A 17,793-nucleotide genomic window follows, 5' to 3' on the forward strand; every position below is an offset into this window, starting at 1 on the left:
TCTCTTTTATAATGCCCTTCTTCCTTGCAATAGAAACAGGCATCCCTGGGTTGTTCTTGGAATCTTGACTGTGCTGAGGTTTTATTTTTCTCCTTTCCACCATTTCTGAATCTTGAACGTTTAGGAGTGTTACCTGAGGGCTTTCGATTTAGATTTTTTTGGAAGGTACTCTCTCACATAGTGGCTATCATGATCCTTGCTTCTACTTTGGCTTTTTCTTCATCCCTCTGGACATAAATCTTTTGAGCTTCCCTTACTAGGTCTTGTAATGGTTTCTCATACCGGTCTTCCATTTTTTCCAATTTTTTCCTAATATCTGGCCAGGCATGAGTGACAAAGTTAACTCTTAGCAGGGCTTGCCCTGCTTGGGACTCCGGGTCTATCCCAGAATATTGTTTCATATTCTTTCAGAGCCTCTCCAGCCACTCAGTCGGGGTTTCTTCCTTCTCTTGCTGCCCCTCAAAGGCCTTTCTGACATTTTGTCCTCGGGGTGTGTAAGAGACGGTCCGAAGATCCCTCATCTGCCTCACGATCATTGCCGAGGACAGAGACTGAACACAGGAGTCCTGGCCCGGCTGAGGTGGGATGTCTGCCAAGTGTTGCCTATGGGTGTGCCCACTGGGAACTGGTACGCATTCCTGAGGAAAATTAGTGCAGGTCAAAATGGACTGTGCCGTTCTTGCTGCCCAGGCGGGAAGGACTGTGCTGAAGCGGAAAGGAACGACCTGTCCTGTACACCTCTCCAGTACACCTGTCTTGTACGTCTGTCCTGTACCTGTTTCCCAAAGCAACAGACCCCATAACAATGGCTGTAGATTTCCCAACCTCTTGGCCAGTTGCCCCTCGCTTCTGAAAAGGACTATAAAGGGACCTTCTGAAATAACCGAGTCCGAGATCTCCCCACGGAAAGAAGACGAATCTATTGGCGGAAGACCACGAGGACTTCGTCTCATCCGTTGGTAGCTATTGCCCCTCTTTTTCCCCCTCTCTACTTTGTTTTTTCTCTCTGTCTCTCTCTCTTACTCTCTTCTATTGCATTACTGTGTTGTGGGCACTTAATAAAGGTGCACTGTTTTGATTAAAACTGAAATCTCTTGTGTCCTTTTACACTCTGAGATCGATAAACGAACCATCACGACCCCCGCTTGCATTAGCGGATCGTGACAGGGTGCCCCCTCTTTTATTCCCTTGATTATCAAATTACGATAATCATTCATATGTCCCCTCCCAGCTTCATCATTTTGGTTCCAGTTAGGAGGTGTAATGGGCATTTTCTGATCCCCGGGTGGACCTTGTTGGTTTTCTCTTTCCCAAATTTTTATTCCAGCAATTCTAATCATTTCTCTTTCCTCTTGGGAGAATATTATTTTCATTATTGATTGCATTTCTTCCCAAGTGAAAATGTTGGGACCTAGTAACTTGTCCAACTGTTCAGCTGTACCTATGGGGTCTTCTAATAATCCTTTAATTTCTTTTTTGAAATTCCTAACCTCTGTAGAGGTTAGAGGAGCATTCACAAAGCTGGTTCCCCCTCCTCCCATAGATACTTCTCTTAATGGAAATAAATGAATTTCTCGGCTTCCCTCTGTTTGTTTAGCAATGGAGGGATTGTTGGGCTGCCTCTGAGCCTTAATGGCACCTCTTGTATTCTGGTATGGTGCTCCTTCGTTAAGAAGAGGGTTTATTTGGGAAGAAAGCACCGAACTCCCCTGGGGAAGAGGGGCAGATTCAGAATCTGGTGCTGAAGCCGAATATTCTGTGGTGCAGAGGGTGGGGGTGGGGTCTGGCACTGAAGCCAAATATTCCGGAGCACAGGAGGCGGGGGCCAGCACCGAAGCCGGGTTTCTCAAGGCAGGAGAGGTGGGGGCTGAAGCCGGGATGTGTGACGTTTCCCTTGATTCAATTGAGGCTGCTGGGATTCCTGAGATATATGGGACGGGTGGGATCCCCGGCATGGGCGGGGGCAGGGCTCCCCCCCCCGCTCCATTGGGGTGGAAGGGCTGCTGGGGGAAAGGCCCCCGGTGCGGGCGGAGGGGTGGCTGGCGAGGGGAGCCCCGGAGCCGGGGGGAGGGGGGCAGCTTCTGATACTGGCGGCGGAGGCAATACTTCTAAAGGGTCCCAGCCTTTTTTCTCTTCTGTTTACTTCTCCTCTGAGGTTTCTGATATTTTAAAGACTTTGGTTCCCAGAGGTTTTGTAATTCCTGTCCAGCAAGAAGCATATTCTCCCTCCTCAGGGTGAGATGGCTCTTTTGAATTTACAAATACATTTAGAGCCTGGCAAATCTATGCCTCATCAGACCCATATTTTGGCCAGTACACATGATCAGATCTGATTTTCTTTTTTACCCACTCTTTCATGCAGAATTGAATCATTTTTACTTTATCTTTTCCTTTTGTAGAAGGATCAGTTTCCCAGTTTGCGAGTTTGACCCCAAGGGGACTGTCTTGGGGTATATCCTCTGGCACCCTTTTATAATTTGAACTTAATTCACTAGGTTGTTGTCCCATTTTTTCAGGAGTTCTCTATTCCAACTTACTCAAAATACCAATTTATCCCCCCCCTTTGAAATACTAATTCATTCCTTTAAAACACTAATCTTCACTGCTGTAAAATACTACCCATCCTTTCACAGTACAAAAACCAAAAAAAAATTATTATAGCCCACCTCCCCAAAAACAAAGTTAACTTCTAATTACACAGTTTTTCATTCACACATTCACTCTTTTTTAATATTTGTTCACTCACTCATTCCTACTCACAACAGAATAATAAGGTACCTCTTTCAAATCACTTGTTAGTATCCACCCATGGGTATGAAATAATCCTTAGGATTCTGGGTGCCCTTGGATTTCCCTCAACCCAGCATTGCTAGCATCCAACCCCAACTTCTCTTGGGGTACTTTTAGACCCTGGGTGCTCTTGGAGTTTTCCTCAACCCAGCATATGGGGGGGGGTAGCTCCCACTTTGCAATCCCTTCCCTGGGACCCCGTCCCAGTCACCCCAGGAGATTCTTTCACTCCTCTTATCTCTCGCTTCGTCTCCTCGCTGGCCACTGTTCTCGCGAACAAGACGGAACCGCAGCACTCAGAGACTGCCACACTCGCTTCGCAGATCTGGGGGCAACCAGTCTGCGCCTCATTCACACACACTCATCTCCCATAACCACCCCCTTTTTCTTTGGACAATACTTACCAGTCCTGTTTCTTTTCCAGTGTCTGTGGGATTTTTGTCGGGAGCGCTCTCTTTCATTTGCTTTATTTTTGTGTCTTTCTTGTCCTCCGGGTGTTGCCCTGCTGCCACCAAATCGTGCCAGAGGATGCTAAGCAAGGATCCTGCTAACTTGGGTGGGAGGCGCCTTACCCTTGCTTCTTGAATCCTCCCACGCTTTTCAGAGGCGAGGTGTAGATCCGGGATGAGTCCCCAATTGTGAAAAACGAGGTTCACTCTCCTGTGAGAATTTAAAGGGTTTAATATAAAGACAATAAGAGACACATAAAATAAAGCAAAGGGATAATGGCCGGGTGCCTTGGCGCTCTGCCAAGAGCACACCTGATGCTCGAGGTGAGTCCTTTTTTATACTGTTTTTACTGTCTGTTCTCTATTAATATTAAAACTTTTCCCGGAGCTGTTCTGCATGGCCACTCCTTGGTTCCGCCTTTTTAGAGCATGTGTAGTCTTCTGCCTTGTGGTTTTATTTCTTTTGATTCTTAGGGTTGGGCCTGCTAGGTAAGAGTCGATGGTAGGATGGATCTCTTAATTCTCCAGACAGTCAGGGCTGATTGCAGCTTTGGGCCTCTTTGCCCCCCAGGCAGAGCGGTGATAACGGCTCTCCGACTCTCCTGGCCACCGGTTCTCCGGGTGTAGTAGCCTTTGGGCCCTTTTGTTCCCTGGACAAAGTGTTGATTAGCAGCTTCTCGGGCCTCATCCTCTGTTCGCTTGGAGGTTATCTTGCTCACACTTGCTAACATTCTTGCTAAAAAGAGAGAAAACTACATCCACACAGCAAAAAAGCATTTCTAACATTATATAATATCTATCTTTATACTTTGCGAGAAGCCAATATTATAATATATGTTTATAACAGGAGCATGGACATTTGCGAGTCCCCCCCCTCCTCTTTGATGCAGCCGAGTGAAGTAGGGGATCACCTCTGGGACTGTACTATCCAGGGAAAAGGGGAAGAAATTACAAACTTAGGGCCCACCTGGAGAACTGTTATAAATACCTTGAAAAATATGCAAACTGAGTCGAAAGTAGCTGCGGCTGCGGTGGAGGCAATTGCAACACTGGCTGGGGTTGTCGCTCCTGCCCGAACTACGCAGCGCAGGGGGCTGAGTGGACTGTTTAAAAGCCTGAGCGTGATAAAAGGGCAGAAGGCAGAAAAGCACTTTGAGACTGTCAGTGAGCTCCTGCGGGAGCAGGAGAAAGAGCTCTTGCAATCAGAGACAAAAGAGGAAGTTACCACCACCACGCCTCAGAGCAAACTGAAGGCAAATGTGGAAGTTACAGTCGACCCGTCAATGGGCAGAGCAATGGGTGGTCCTTCTTGCCCGCCGCGCCTCTACCCTGCTTGCCAGCCCCTGTAGGTACAAAAATGCTGTTAGTGAGGATCTTCTTGTTATTTTCTAAGTCCGTGAGAGATTTTTCTCTCTCACAGAAGAGGTAGCAGGGAATGTAAACAACCAAGCCACCGGCAACCTTGAAAAGTCTTGTTTATGGTATAGTAGAAAAATATTTTGATAATGGATGTTTTAGGTTTTTGGCCAATCACCCCCAAGGGGTGGCTGGTCCTTTGTCCAATTAGACTATGAAGAAAAAAGTCTATAAAAGGTTTGTAAAATAATTAAATAAATCAATCTTGCTGCACAATTCCTGCCTGCTGGATCTTCTTCTCCTCCTCCTCCCTATGGCTGTGGGACACGGTGATATACCGTAGGAACCAGGCCTGCGGTAATATTTGGTGCTACCCGACGTGATTCTGCACTCTCTGACATGTCCTGCTGCTGCGAGCCAAGCCGAATTCCTCTAGAGGTGGGCTGTTCCCTTTCCCCCCCGGGACCGGGAGGTCCGACAGAACTGAGAAATGGCAAACAGCGGCTCACAGAACGACGCTGTCGTACTGGTCTGGAAAGGTGTGTTTAGCATATTGCACACCTCCATTCCTGAAAACTCAGTTCAGGAATTATTAGACTGGGCTACTTTAAAAGGGATTTCCATGGACAGAGATACTGCCCTGGACTTTGCCTTATGGCAGGAACTCGGCTGTCTTGTCCGACACGAGCTCCCAACTGGGGAGCCGGCAGCGTTAGAATTATACAAAACCTGGCGGTTGTTATTTATTCTGCTGACAGCCCTTGACTGTGATAGCAGGGCTGGATCGCCTATCTCGGTGATGAGTGATGGAGGAGTGTCCGAGGGGGGCCCCGCTGACTGGGCTTCCGGGGAAAATGATGGTGGATTCGGAATAAGCCCCCCGGCTCCACAAGCAGAGCCTGCGCCGGCTCACCCTGCACAATCGCAGGACTCTGCAGCCCCCAGGAACCCCGCGCCACCAGAGGCAGGGGGGTTGAGGCAGCGAGAGGGCGCACAGCCTGCCTTGCCGTTCAGCTGGATGGGAGCCACGGCTTATCCAGGGCCGCCGATCAGCGGCTTAGCAACTTGAACGCCCAGAGAGCCTCCTAGTTCGGTTCCGTATGCACCTGGATCTAACTTAGCGGGCGCTGCGCCGGGCGTGCCCCCCCCGGGACTGCCTGGCTGTGGTCCGCTGCCCTCCCTGGCGCTGGACTGTTCTGCGCAGTCGCAGAACCGAGCCATGGACCTTTTAATGCAGCATCTGCCTTTCCTGACAGAGTTGCCGAATCTATCCCGAAGGATGGAGGACCTGCTCAGCCTGTTAGAACGGCGAATGCCCGAGCCCACGCCGCCAGCGGCACCAGCGCCGGCCGTGCCGTCCGCGCCGCACGTGCCCCCCCCCCCCCCCCCCCAGCTGCGGGAGACACGGCTTCGAGCCAGCAAACGGTGTGGCCAGCGGCAAAACCGGAAACAGCGCTGCCCCGGGAAAACCCGGAAGCAGCAGCGGCTGCGGAGCGGGGGACAGAGGTGGCGTCGCCGGGCGCGTCCACAAAGAACAGGCCAGCGGCAGCGCCGGGCACGTCCGCAGAGCGCCGGCCAAAGAGGTCGTCAGGCGGCTGTAGCCACGCGGCGAAGGAAAAAGGCTACGCCGGTCTCGCCCCTGGACCTTTCAGGACTGCACGGTAACTGTACGTCCGACGCATTATAATCGCTTCCTAGAGTCTATTAACATGCAAGCATTGGGGGAGGGTGACTGGAGGTTATTAGAAATCCTTGGAATGCCAAATAGATCTGAGGATTCTGGAGGTAACCGGGGAGCTGTTACACTCCATTCGCAGGCTGTGCCAGAAGTTCAGGGTGGTACTGGTTCCCCAAAAGAGATCCAATTTTTCCCAGTGTATAAGGCTCTCCCGGATTCAAGGGAGCATGACAAGCATGAGGTAATTGCTTGGAAAGTTGCCCAGGACCTCCAATCCAACGTGGCACAATATGGGCTAGGTTCTGCTGAGGTTATGCAAATAATAAGGGTAATAAATACAGATTTGCTTTCTCCATTTGATATCAGACACAGGTCAAATTCTATTTCAACCTGTACAATTTACAGTTTTTGAGAAAACCTGGAAAAAGCTGGCCGGCAAGACTGCATTAGCAAATATGCAGCTCCCTGCTGCTGATCCTAGACAGACAGCAGGAGTGGATGCTTTGATGGGGACTGGTCCCTTCTCTGATCCCAGTCTACAGGGTAACTTGTCCTCTAGCGTCCTGCAGCGAGCTCAACAGGTCGGCATGGCTGCCCTGTTGAAAACCATAGAGTTGTCAGCACCCAGAAAGCGGTATACTGAAATAGTTCAAGGCAAATTAGAGTCATTCCTTTCTTTTGTAGAGAAAGTCGCTGCTTCTCTCGAGAAGCAGGTTGAGGATGACGGGTTAAGACAGTTGTTGTTAAGGCAGTTAGTGAGAGATAACGCAAATAAGGAGTGCAGAAAAATCATAGATGCCTTACCAGGGGATCCTGAGGTAACAGACATGGTCGAAGCCTGCGCTAAGGTGGGATCTGGGAACCAGAAAAGGTCTGCTTTGGCTGCGTTCCTGCAGCCTGTTCACGCATCTTCTGGTCGTGAACCAAATCAACCAAAACAGGTGAAGAAACGGAAGCGGCCTAAGCCAAGCCAAAAAGAGAACACACCGATCCCCCAGTGCAAGAGGTGTGGCAGGCCAGGGCATTGCACGGGCTACTGTAGATCCCGGACTCATGCCAATGGTCAGCCGTTGCCGGGAAACTTCCGCCAGGGTGCAAGGAGGAGGAATTGCTCTCCGATGCAGTCGCTCCCCCAGAGAGTGGCACAGGTACAGGCACAGGCCTACCCAGCCACCCTAGAGACGGCACCCAGGGATCAGACAGCACCCACGGATCAGACGGGTTTGACGTCCACACCGCAGCCGCAGTCTTCTTAGACCCTAGCGGTATTTATAAAGTTCCCTTGGACGCATATGGACCCTTAGCCCAGGGATCCAGTGCGATGCTGGTGGGAAAACCTGACATTGCCCATCAAGGAATCTTAGTGCACTCAGGAGTTATTGATGCTGACTTTAAAGGTCAGATTTGCACTATGGTCTCCACGCAAAAACCCCCTGTAACTATTCCTGAAAAGACCTGCCTTGCTAAATTAGTGCCTTTTAAGTCTTGTGTCCCCAGGATAGAGCAACAAACTCACAAAGATAATGACAGAGGATCTACGGGACTTCCACAGGCTTTCTGGACTGCAGACATCTCTGACCAAAGGCCACAGATGACATGTACCCTGATCCTGCCCAACGCCCGTCCACCCCGGCCTCAGCTTCGAGGTTTGATTGATATGGGTGCTGATGTAACTGTCATCTCCTTCTCTGCATGGCCTCCCTCATGGCCTCTAGCCCCGGTGGAATCAGCCATCGCAGGATTAGGAGGAACCACACAGAGCTATTTAAGTGAATGGCCTGTGGTGGTGAAGGACTCAGAGGGGCACACAGCTACGATTAGGCCTTATGTTGCTGCCACTTCCCATAACCTTTGGGGACGGGATGTGCTGGCAGCTTGGGGCGTACGGATTGGGACAAATTTTTAGCAGGGGTCACTGTGTGTAAGGGCGCACAGGATCCTACACTGCCTTTGCAGTGGTTGATTAACACACCAATCCGAGTCAGACTCTGCTCAGTTAGTTGAATTAAGGGCTGTTACCATGGCTTTTCAGCGATTCTCACAGGAACCTTTGAATTTGGTTACTGACTCTGCTTATGTAGCAGATATCACCCAACACTTAGATTGTTCACTTCTGAAGGAGATAAACAATGCAGCTCTGTTTTCGCTGTTGCAAACCTTGTGGTCTGCAATTCAGGCTCGAGTGCATCTCTATTACATTCTGCACATTCGAAGCCACACCAATTTACCAGAGTTTCTAACAGAAGGCAATGCCAGGGCTGACATGCTGGCCAACCCTGCATGGGTAGGGCCTCAGCCTGACAAAATTGCACCAGCCAAGGCATCGCACGGTTTCTTCCATCAAAGTGCACATACCCTGCAGAAGCAGTTTCATTTAACGCCAACCGAGGCCCGCGACATTGTCAGCGCTTGTACTGTCACGGACTCACTGCACCTTTGCCAGCGGGGGTAAACCCCAGAGGGCTAAAAGCCTTGCAGATTTGGCAAACGGATGTAACTCACGTCCCAGAATTTGGTCGGCTGAAATATGTGCACGTGTCTATTGACACTTTCTCCTCGGCTATGTGGGCTACTGCTCACACTGGAGAGAAGGGCCGTGATATCATTGCCCATTGGAAATTGGCTTTCTCAGTCCTGGGTGTGCCAGCTTCTGTGAAAACCGATAATGGTCCTGCCTACGTCTCGGAGAAGACGCGGCAGTTTTTACACCTATGGGGTGTAGACCATACCTTTGGTATCCCACATTCTCCTACTGGCCAAGCCATTGTCAAACGTGCTCATGGTACCTTGAAGCGTGTTTTGGACAAACAGAAAAGGGGAATGCATGGAGAAACCCCACAGAGCCGACTAGCAAAAGCTTTGTATACAATTAATCACCTTACAGTACCACAAAATTCTAATAATCCTGTTATTCTGAATCATTTTCTCTCATTGCAGTCTGCAGGCGACATACAATTGCCCCGGGCAAAAGTCTGGGTACGGAATTGTACCGGTTTGGCCAAATTTAAAAATATATCCTCTGAGAGAAGGCACAACCACCCCTCCCCCACCAGGTTCAGGAAAAAAAATTTTCCTCGAAGGAAAGTAAAGAAGGTAAAACTATTTATTTAACAAACACCCGGGAAAGGAAAATAAGGTTAAATGGTAAAATCTTTCACTGTGGAGGAAAAACCTGGGAAAGCATTAGAGTCCTCCCTTTGGTCTCCTCGGAGCTGGGGCTTGGCCCAGGGCCAGGCCCTATGTGCCCGGTGGAAAGTCCTCCCGATGTGCTCTGCGGTTGAAAGCAGTCCAGTGGAAAAGGGAGAAAATCCGGAATTCCAGAGAAGGAAAAGCAAAGTCCAACTCTCAGTCTCTCTCCGGAGAACAAGAAACTGAAAAAAAACTGGCCAAAAGCTGACTGGAAAACAGCAAGCCGGGTGCTTCCTCACTCCCCTGCCCAAGCTGGGGGGAAAAAAACCTGCTATCTTTATATGACCTTGAACGAGCTGCAAACTGCTTTGAGAAAGTTGTGCTCAGTTTTTTTCCTCTTCCCCCTCTCAGGCTCAGTTTGGAGGCATAGAAAGGCACAAAAATTAATTTCTGGGCATAGGCAGAAATATGGGATACACATCATAACATCACCCCAAGACAGGAATTTACTTACTAACCAGTGAGAAGGCCCGCATGAGCTTATCGTTTGGGGTGATGGGTATGCTTGCGTTTCCACAGATACTGGGATACGGTGGCTACCTTCAAAATGCGTTTGCCCTCACCTATGGCACCAGAGGCAGAACAGGCAACCTCCAAATGATGACCAGAGCACCAACCATCCAAACGGCGACCAGAATGTAGATCATCAGCCGAACGACTCTTCTGATGATGACCAGGATGTCAACCATCAGGCAGATGGTCCTTCTGCAAGCAGAGACTGGGATGGTCCTTCCACAAGCAGAGACTGAACTTTAAATTTCTTGTTATGGAGTCAGATAGTTAAAGCCTTAAGGACATATTTAGAATTAATAACTGATGTAGATTTCTATTTAGGATTAATAGTAGGGTTGTTATCTTATAAAACAAAAAGGGGGAATTGTAGGTACAAAAATGCTGCTAGTGAGGATTTTCTTGGTATTTTCTAAGTCCATGAGAGATTTTTCTCTCTCACAGAAGAGGTAGCAGGGAATGTAAACAACCAAGCCACCTGCAACCTTGGAAAGTCTTGTTTATGGTATAGTAGAAAAATATTTTGATAATGGATGTTTTAGGTTTTTGGCCAATCACCCCCAAGGGGTGGCTGGTCCTTTGTCCAATTAGACTATGAAGAAAAAAGTCTATAAAAGGTTTGTAAAACAATTAAATAAATCAATCTTGCTGCACAATTCCTGCCTGCTGGATCTTCTTCTCCTCCTCCTCCCTATGGCTGCGGGACACGGTGATATACCGTAGGAACCAGGCCTGCGGTAATACCCCCCCTCCACCTCCGCTGACAGCAGAGATTCATCCCGGACCACAGACTTTTTCTGCCGCAGCCTGTTTCTCAGCCACAGACTGTTTCCCTGCCGGAGCCACAGACTGTTCCTCTGCCAGATGATGACATACCAATGACAGAGGTGACAAAGGAGCTACGTGCTCATCCCCCAGGATCTTGTTTGAACCCACAAGCATTGGAAAGATGGGCTCATCAAGTAGTAGAGGCAATACATCAAATGAAACAACACTTTGATTTTGCTCTGTCTTCTATCGAAGAAAAGCTCCGTGAAAAGTACGAGCCACAACAGGGTCCCATTGAGTCCCGAAAGGGTGTGGCCCAGACAGCCCTGCAACTACAGGAATGGGCTCGAGTCGAGCCCTCCACTCCACCTCCTGACTTTGAGCCAGGATGTGGCACGTACAGCAGATGTTCCCAACCTTTGGGGAGTGAACCTTTGCTTGGTGGCTGACAACCTCACATTTGGACGACCACTCAGAGTCTGGGAACAGTCACCGAGTGTGCATGCTAATCGCCGCAGAAATTGTTTACGCTGTTATAATAGCTTGTGCTTGCACTTGTGCTGTGGGGGCTGTGGGGAAGAGCTTACTAGGGGAACTTGGAATGTAGATGAGCGAGGAAGTTTATGCCGAGAATGTTATCAAGTGCCTGAGACAAGAAGTTTTAGGCAATGTGCGTCTATCATGCCCGGAATTCCACCACAACAGATTAGAGTTAGCTCATTTAGGGATCCACACGAGTTTTTACTAAGCTTGGAAGTGTGGGCAGGGAAGGAAGCCATCAGATGTCTGCAAGTGAGTAAAAAGACCACTGTAACCCAGGCATGGTGCCCTACATGTGGCTCCTCCTCTCAAGTACTTTCACCCTAAGTAAAGCTGTGAGAACTTCAGTGTCAGAAAGAGAAAACGTGTGGGTAATATAGGCGAACCAGACGGATTTCTGTCTGGCCATGGTGTCGGCAGCAGATCCATTTCGCACATGTCTAATTGGCATGCCATGGATCTCACTCAAGGACACGTTTCAAAAATGGGTGACAGATATAGGAAAAATCAATGAGGAAGTGGAGCAACAAATGCAAAACAAAAGAAACCGGGGTGAGTGCTTAGGTTGTTGGTCTAGTTATCGGCACTCCTTGCAGCAAACCCGTATTATTGCCAATTTAACAAAAAATGCAACCTTGCTTCTTCAAGAACTACAGCTTTATGGGTCCCTTTTTCCCAGTATGCTTGTTAATGTAACACCATGGACCAACTGTTCCAATGTGGTGCCTCCAATGCAATATGCCAATGGGTCTGGGGTTTTCTTCTTTGGAGATCCTTGGGAGGACTATCAGGCATAACAGGGCATGGCCTCCTTTCCATGGAAACAGAACGTATCAGGACACTCCATGGGAGGCTGGAACGTGCCGGCCATGTTGGGAGGAGCTGAGTCTATTGACACAACCGGAGGAAAGGTTTTACCTCCTGGAGTGTTTTTTATATGCGGAGATAGAGCATGGAATGGGATTCCGCATAGTCCAATTGGGGGTCCTTGCTACCTGGGAAAGCTGACTATGTTTGCCCCTTCTATATGAGCATGGAAAAACATTACGGCATCAAAAAGTTGGAAAAGTAGGATGCGGAATAGATACCAGCATAGTGTTTCCACATTTGATAAAGATTGTAATGATAAGGTAAACATTATGAGTTTGAGTGCATTTATACCATTGGCTATTTTTAACCCAGGGGGTGCTGCAGCTCATGGCTATAACAATCTGAAAAAGTTGGCCTGTTGGTCAGAAAAGGGATTTAATAGGACTTCCCATATATTAAATGAGCTTTTAACTGATGTAGATAGCATTAGGCAAGCTGTACTACAAAATCGAGCTGCGATTGATTTTTTATTGCTAGCTCACGGCCATGGTTGCAAAGAGTTTGAAGGTATGTGTTGTATGTACCTGTCAGACCATTCCCAGAGTATCCATCGACAGCTCTCAGATCTGCAGGATGCTTTTCAAAAGATACAGATCCATACAGACAGCTTCTCTGAGTGGCTGTCCTCACTTGGTCTGACAGGGTCGTTAGGAAACCTGGTTCAAGAAGGATTACGTCTGCTAGCTACACTAGTAATTGTAGCAGTAATAATTTGTTGTGTTTTTGGGTGCATACGGAAAGCTTTAGAGAAAGTTGTACATTGGGCTTGGCTTGTGCAAGAAGAAAAAGGGGGAATTGTAGAGAAATGGTTGAGTGAACAGGGACATGTATACGTGCACAATCCAAGCTATATTAGTGAACTGTCCTTGACTAGGGAAAAAAGAGAGGAGCAATGCTGATGTGGCAAGCCAACAGGATGTTGCGGAGGGGGATGCTGACCATAGAAAGAGAAAAACTTATGTTAGTTAGTGGCGTGCATATTAATCTGTAACCAATCGCTTGCTATTAAAGGCCGCGTGAACAGTAGCTGTAACCCAATAATATGGAGCTTGCTTATGCGTGCTTGAGGAATTAGGGTATAGCTATGGGACTGACAATAGAATAAACAGAGTTCCATCATATCTCTATGAGAAGCGTGGTTCATCCCAGCAGATCTCTGGCTATTTAGCCACAGCAATTACAAATTCCAAACAAAATTTCTACATTACATGAAGCACAGAAATTACTAGGAATTATTAATTGGGTAAGGGCCTTGCTGGGAATCACAAATTCAGATCTAGCTCCCCTTTTTGAATTGTTAAAAGGAGAGCCTGACTTGTCTTCCCCAAAACATCTGAATCATGAAGCACAATTGGCCTTGAAAAAGGTCGCAGATGCCATTGCCCACAGGCAAGCGTCACGATGGGCACCTGATCTTCCATTTTCACTGATTCTTTTAAACCCTTCATGACAGCCACATGCCTTGTCGTACCAATGGGATCCTAATACAGCTGACCCTTTGCTTATCGTTGAATGGATTTTTTTACCTCATCAGATGACAAAGACAGTTGTTACTCAACATGAAATGTTTGCATAGCTTATCATTAAGGCAAGTCAGAGATTGCAAATGTTAGCAGGTCGTGATTTTGAACAAATTTGTGTACCTATAGCTACTGTTTATCTGGATTGGCTTTTGCAGACATCAGGGCCTTTTCAGACTGTACTTGCTGATTTTTCAAGTCAGATTACCCTCCATTCACCACCTCATAAATTGTTAAATACTAATTTTAATATTCTTTTAAAACCCAAGTGCACTGAGATGCCTTTACAAGCCCTTACAGTATTTACTGATGGTTCTGGATTATCCCACTAATCTGTTTTACTTTGGAGGGACAATGAGACTGGTATGTGAGCCTCCAATGTGACTGTAGTTTCTGGGTCTCCACAAATTGTGGAATTAGCCACAGTTGTTTGTGCTTTTCAAAAATGGCCCACGCCTTTAAATTTGATAACAGATTCTGCTTATGTTGCAGGTATTGTTGAAAGAGCTGAAGCTGCTGTTTTGAGAGAAGTTTCTAATGTTGATCTTTTTCAGTGGTTGCAACAATTAATTTTCCTTTTAGACACCAGACAACATCCTTATTTTGTTATGCATGTTCGCTGTCACACATTACCTGATTTTATAGCAGAAGGAAACTGACAGGCTGATTTGCTTACCTTACCTGTTCAGGTACTTCCCAATTGTTTTGCATAAGCCAAACTTAGCCATTCCTTTTTTCACCAGAATGCTGCAGCCCTTTGTCACAGATTTACTTTAAAGCGCCAACAAGTGAGAGACATCATTGCTGCTTGCCCTGATTGTCAGCATCATAATTTTGTGACAGGCTCACCGGGAATGAACCCACCTGGCCTACAAAGCCTCCAGGTTTGGCAAACTGATGTCACTAACTATCCTGAATTTGGCTGCCTCAAATATGTTCACTCATCTATTGACATCTTCTCAGGCGCATTGTTTGCATCATGCCACACAGGAGAAACTGCCGAATATGTTTGCTGCCATTTTTTGGCAGCTTTTGCAGCTTTAGGAATTCCCCAGCAGGTTAAAACTGATAATGGTCCTGCTTACACTTCTCAACGACTTTCCTCCTTTTTCACCTTATGGGGAATCTCTCATATTATAGGCATCCCTCACTCCCCCACAGGACAAGCAATTATTGAACATGCTCATTCAACACTTAAGCATCCTCTAGCACAACAGAAAGGGGGGATGCAGGGGTGCACACCAATGGAAAGGCTACACAAGGCACTGTATGTTTTTAAATTTTAAAATTGCTATGGTGATAGCCAGGTTCCCCCTATAATAAAACACTTTTCCACTTCTAAGGAAATGTTATTAGACCCAGGGCAGAAAGCACGAGTCCTTGTAAAAGACCCAGAAAGTGGGAAAATCATAGGTCCATTTCCCCTCATTACACGGGGAAGGGGTTATGCTTGTGTTTCCACAGATACCAGTCCTCGGGTTCCAGCCAAGAATATCAGACCCTTCATTGAACAACCAGCTGATCAGAATACACAAAAGGATTAATACTCTTGAATCAGTGATATACAGATAAAGACTCTAGTGTTCAGGCACAGCTATGGCTTGCCTGAACACTTGGAAGTCTACTATCGCAGGCCTGGTTCCTACGGTATATCACCGTGTCCCGCAGCCATAGGGAGGAGGAGGAGGAGAAGATCCAGCAGGCAGGAATTGTGCAGCAAGATTGATTTATTTAATTATTTTACAAACTCTTTTATAGACTTTTTTCTTCATAGTCTAATTGGACAAAGGATCAGCCACCCCTTGGGGTGATTGGCTAGAATCCTAAAACATCCATTGTCAAAATATTTTTCTACTATACCATAAACAATACTTTTCAAGGTTGCAGGTGGCTTGGTTGTTTACATAACTCTGCTACCTCTTCTGTGAGAGAGAAAAGTCTCTCACTGACTTAGAAAATAGCAAGAAAATCCTTGCTAGCAGCATTTTTGTATCTACAGAAGTCTGTTTAACAATGGCCCACTACATTGACCAAATATTCTAGTAGTACTCTTGTTAAAAGGTAAAGTTTTCTTTGTGCTAACAAAAGCTTTTTAAGTATTTTTGCTTTTTTCTGTTACTTTTGCTTGGCCTGTTAGTCAGCCAAAAACAAATGTATGGATAACTTTAGCCAGTCTAACAGGGCAGGATACCTTATGCTTGGCCACGGCCTCTCCTGAAAAACCATTTCCTGCTTGCCTTGTTGGTTTGCCTTTAGATGAGTGGCCACATCCCTCTCAAGCTCACATTCATGATTTGGAGAATCATGCTGATGCTTGGGACCAATGGGTCCCATATCTCCCTCATGCAACTCTTGAACCCCAAGAAATAGAGCTTTTGAGGTCTGTAAAAATGGACTTCTGTGTTTTTAATTATTCCGGGAGCAGCCAATCTAAAGCATGGGATGTTTCTCCAACCCAGCCTATATTTAGAAATGCAAGCGCTTGCTGCAATTACACTACTAATATTATCTCTCCCTCTACTAATGCTCCACTATTGCTGCCAGCAGGAGTGTTTTTTATTTGCAGAGACAGAGCTTGGGCTGCTATTCCATCACATATTAAGGGAGGCCCCTGTAGTTTAGGGTGACTCTCGCTGTTAACACCTGTTGGGGTTTTAGGAGTTCTCCTGGGGTTTTTTTTCTGTTAAAGGAATTTTCCCCATATGTGTTGCTAGGGGGAAAAATTGCTGAGTATTTAAGAAAAACAAAAGACCTAGCCCCTGAAGTGGGGTGCATCGGATACTCTTTTGTTTCACCTGGGTGTGTGGACAGTCAGTTCCCAGCGTTTGGATGGAGATAGAGGCTGCTTCTTCGGCTGCTTTTCCGTCTGCCAGAGAAACCTCGGCATCCCAAGCCCGCCTTCCCTGCCCCACTGGGAGCTGGGCCATGGCCCCCCTGCCCCTGCCGTTGCTTCGAGCCTTCAATATGTTATAGCTGTGCTCGACCTGCCTGCCCAGACCTCCGGGGAGTTTCCACCACAGCTCCGCACTTTGGATACATCTCATCTGCCACCTGGGGTTTGTGCTCGTCCCTGCTTTTCCAGCCTGCTGTTCCAGCCTGCTGTTCCCGAGGGTCTGGCTGGACACTGGGATCGGCTGCCCAGGGGTTTGTGAAACCTTTGTTCCATCCCTCTCCGGGATCCCAGGCCACCAGTGCCATGTGCTCCCCGAGCTCGCTCCGGAGCTCCCCCTGCAGCCATGAGGGAACCATCGCACCTGCCCTGCTCACCGGGAGCCGCCAGCACCCCTGCCGGCTGTGACCAGAACTGCACCCAAGGGTGTGGGTGCTTTGGGGTTCAGTCTGGACCGGGCGTAGACGGACGGAGGGAGACAGTGACGGTGACGAGTGGAGACGAGAGATCTCTGAAGTCAGATCTTGGAACATGCGGTTTATTGCAAAGGGCGTGGGTACAGGGGCACTGCTCAGAGCTGCCATCTGCAGCTCGGAGCAGGCCCAAGAGAGCAAGAGAGTAAACGGGTAAGTAAAGAGAGAGAGAGAGAGCGAGAGGAATGAGAGTGAAGAAGAAGAAGTGAGAAAATGTCTGAAGTCCTGGTTACAATACAATAAATCATCTTCTGTACTGAATATTCTAATTGTCACTAACCAATCTAATACAAGATACAAATCCTATAGCATTTACATGCAGCCTATAAGAGTTCTTATATTACCATAGAGTGTTACATCTTAACTTCTAAAAAATACTCTTTGGACCCCTTCTGCTGAGCTAGTAGGGTCTGCTCTGACCCTTGGACCTGCCTGCAAGCAGAGGGTATTGTTCAATCAAGAGGGGATTACCTTCAGTCGGCCATACCATGGTTTTCCAGTTGTTCAGTAACTGAGACTTGGTATCTCAAAGGTAGCTTTCATTTCGATGTCGCTTATAGTTTTCATATTCTCAAAATCTTTTGTCAGGCAATCATATTTTTAAGGCTTTCCTGTTTCATCTTCCCCAACACAAGGGGAAAGGGCCTGACAGCCGAGAAGGCTGGCACTGGGTTTGTGATTGTTTGCTGTTACTGCCATAGTTATTGTTTGTTTGACTTGTGTAGGGGTTTTATTTTAGTTTTTTTCCTGTTAAAGGAAT

The 17,793-nt window shown here is 47.4% G+C and overlaps 1 long non-coding RNA gene across 1 annotated transcript; it reads left to right on the forward strand.

Moving 5' to 3' along the window:
- The first annotated feature begins 7,792 nt into the window (after nucleotides 1-7,792).
- Nucleotides 7,793-10,209, forward strand: LOC309584631. The gene is made up of 3 exons (XR_014227250.1): nucleotides 7,793-7,919; nucleotides 9,211-9,366; nucleotides 9,982-10,209. It is a non-coding gene; the product is annotated as an uncharacterized lncRNA (long non-coding RNA).
- Nucleotides 10,210-17,793: the final 7,584 nt, after the last annotated feature.

Source organism: Coloeus monedula (assembly GCF_965178545.1).
Source record: "Coloeus monedula genome assembly, chromosome: W".
In the NCBI taxonomy this organism is placed as follows: domain Eukaryota; kingdom Metazoa; phylum Chordata; class Aves; order Passeriformes; family Corvidae; genus Coloeus; species Coloeus monedula.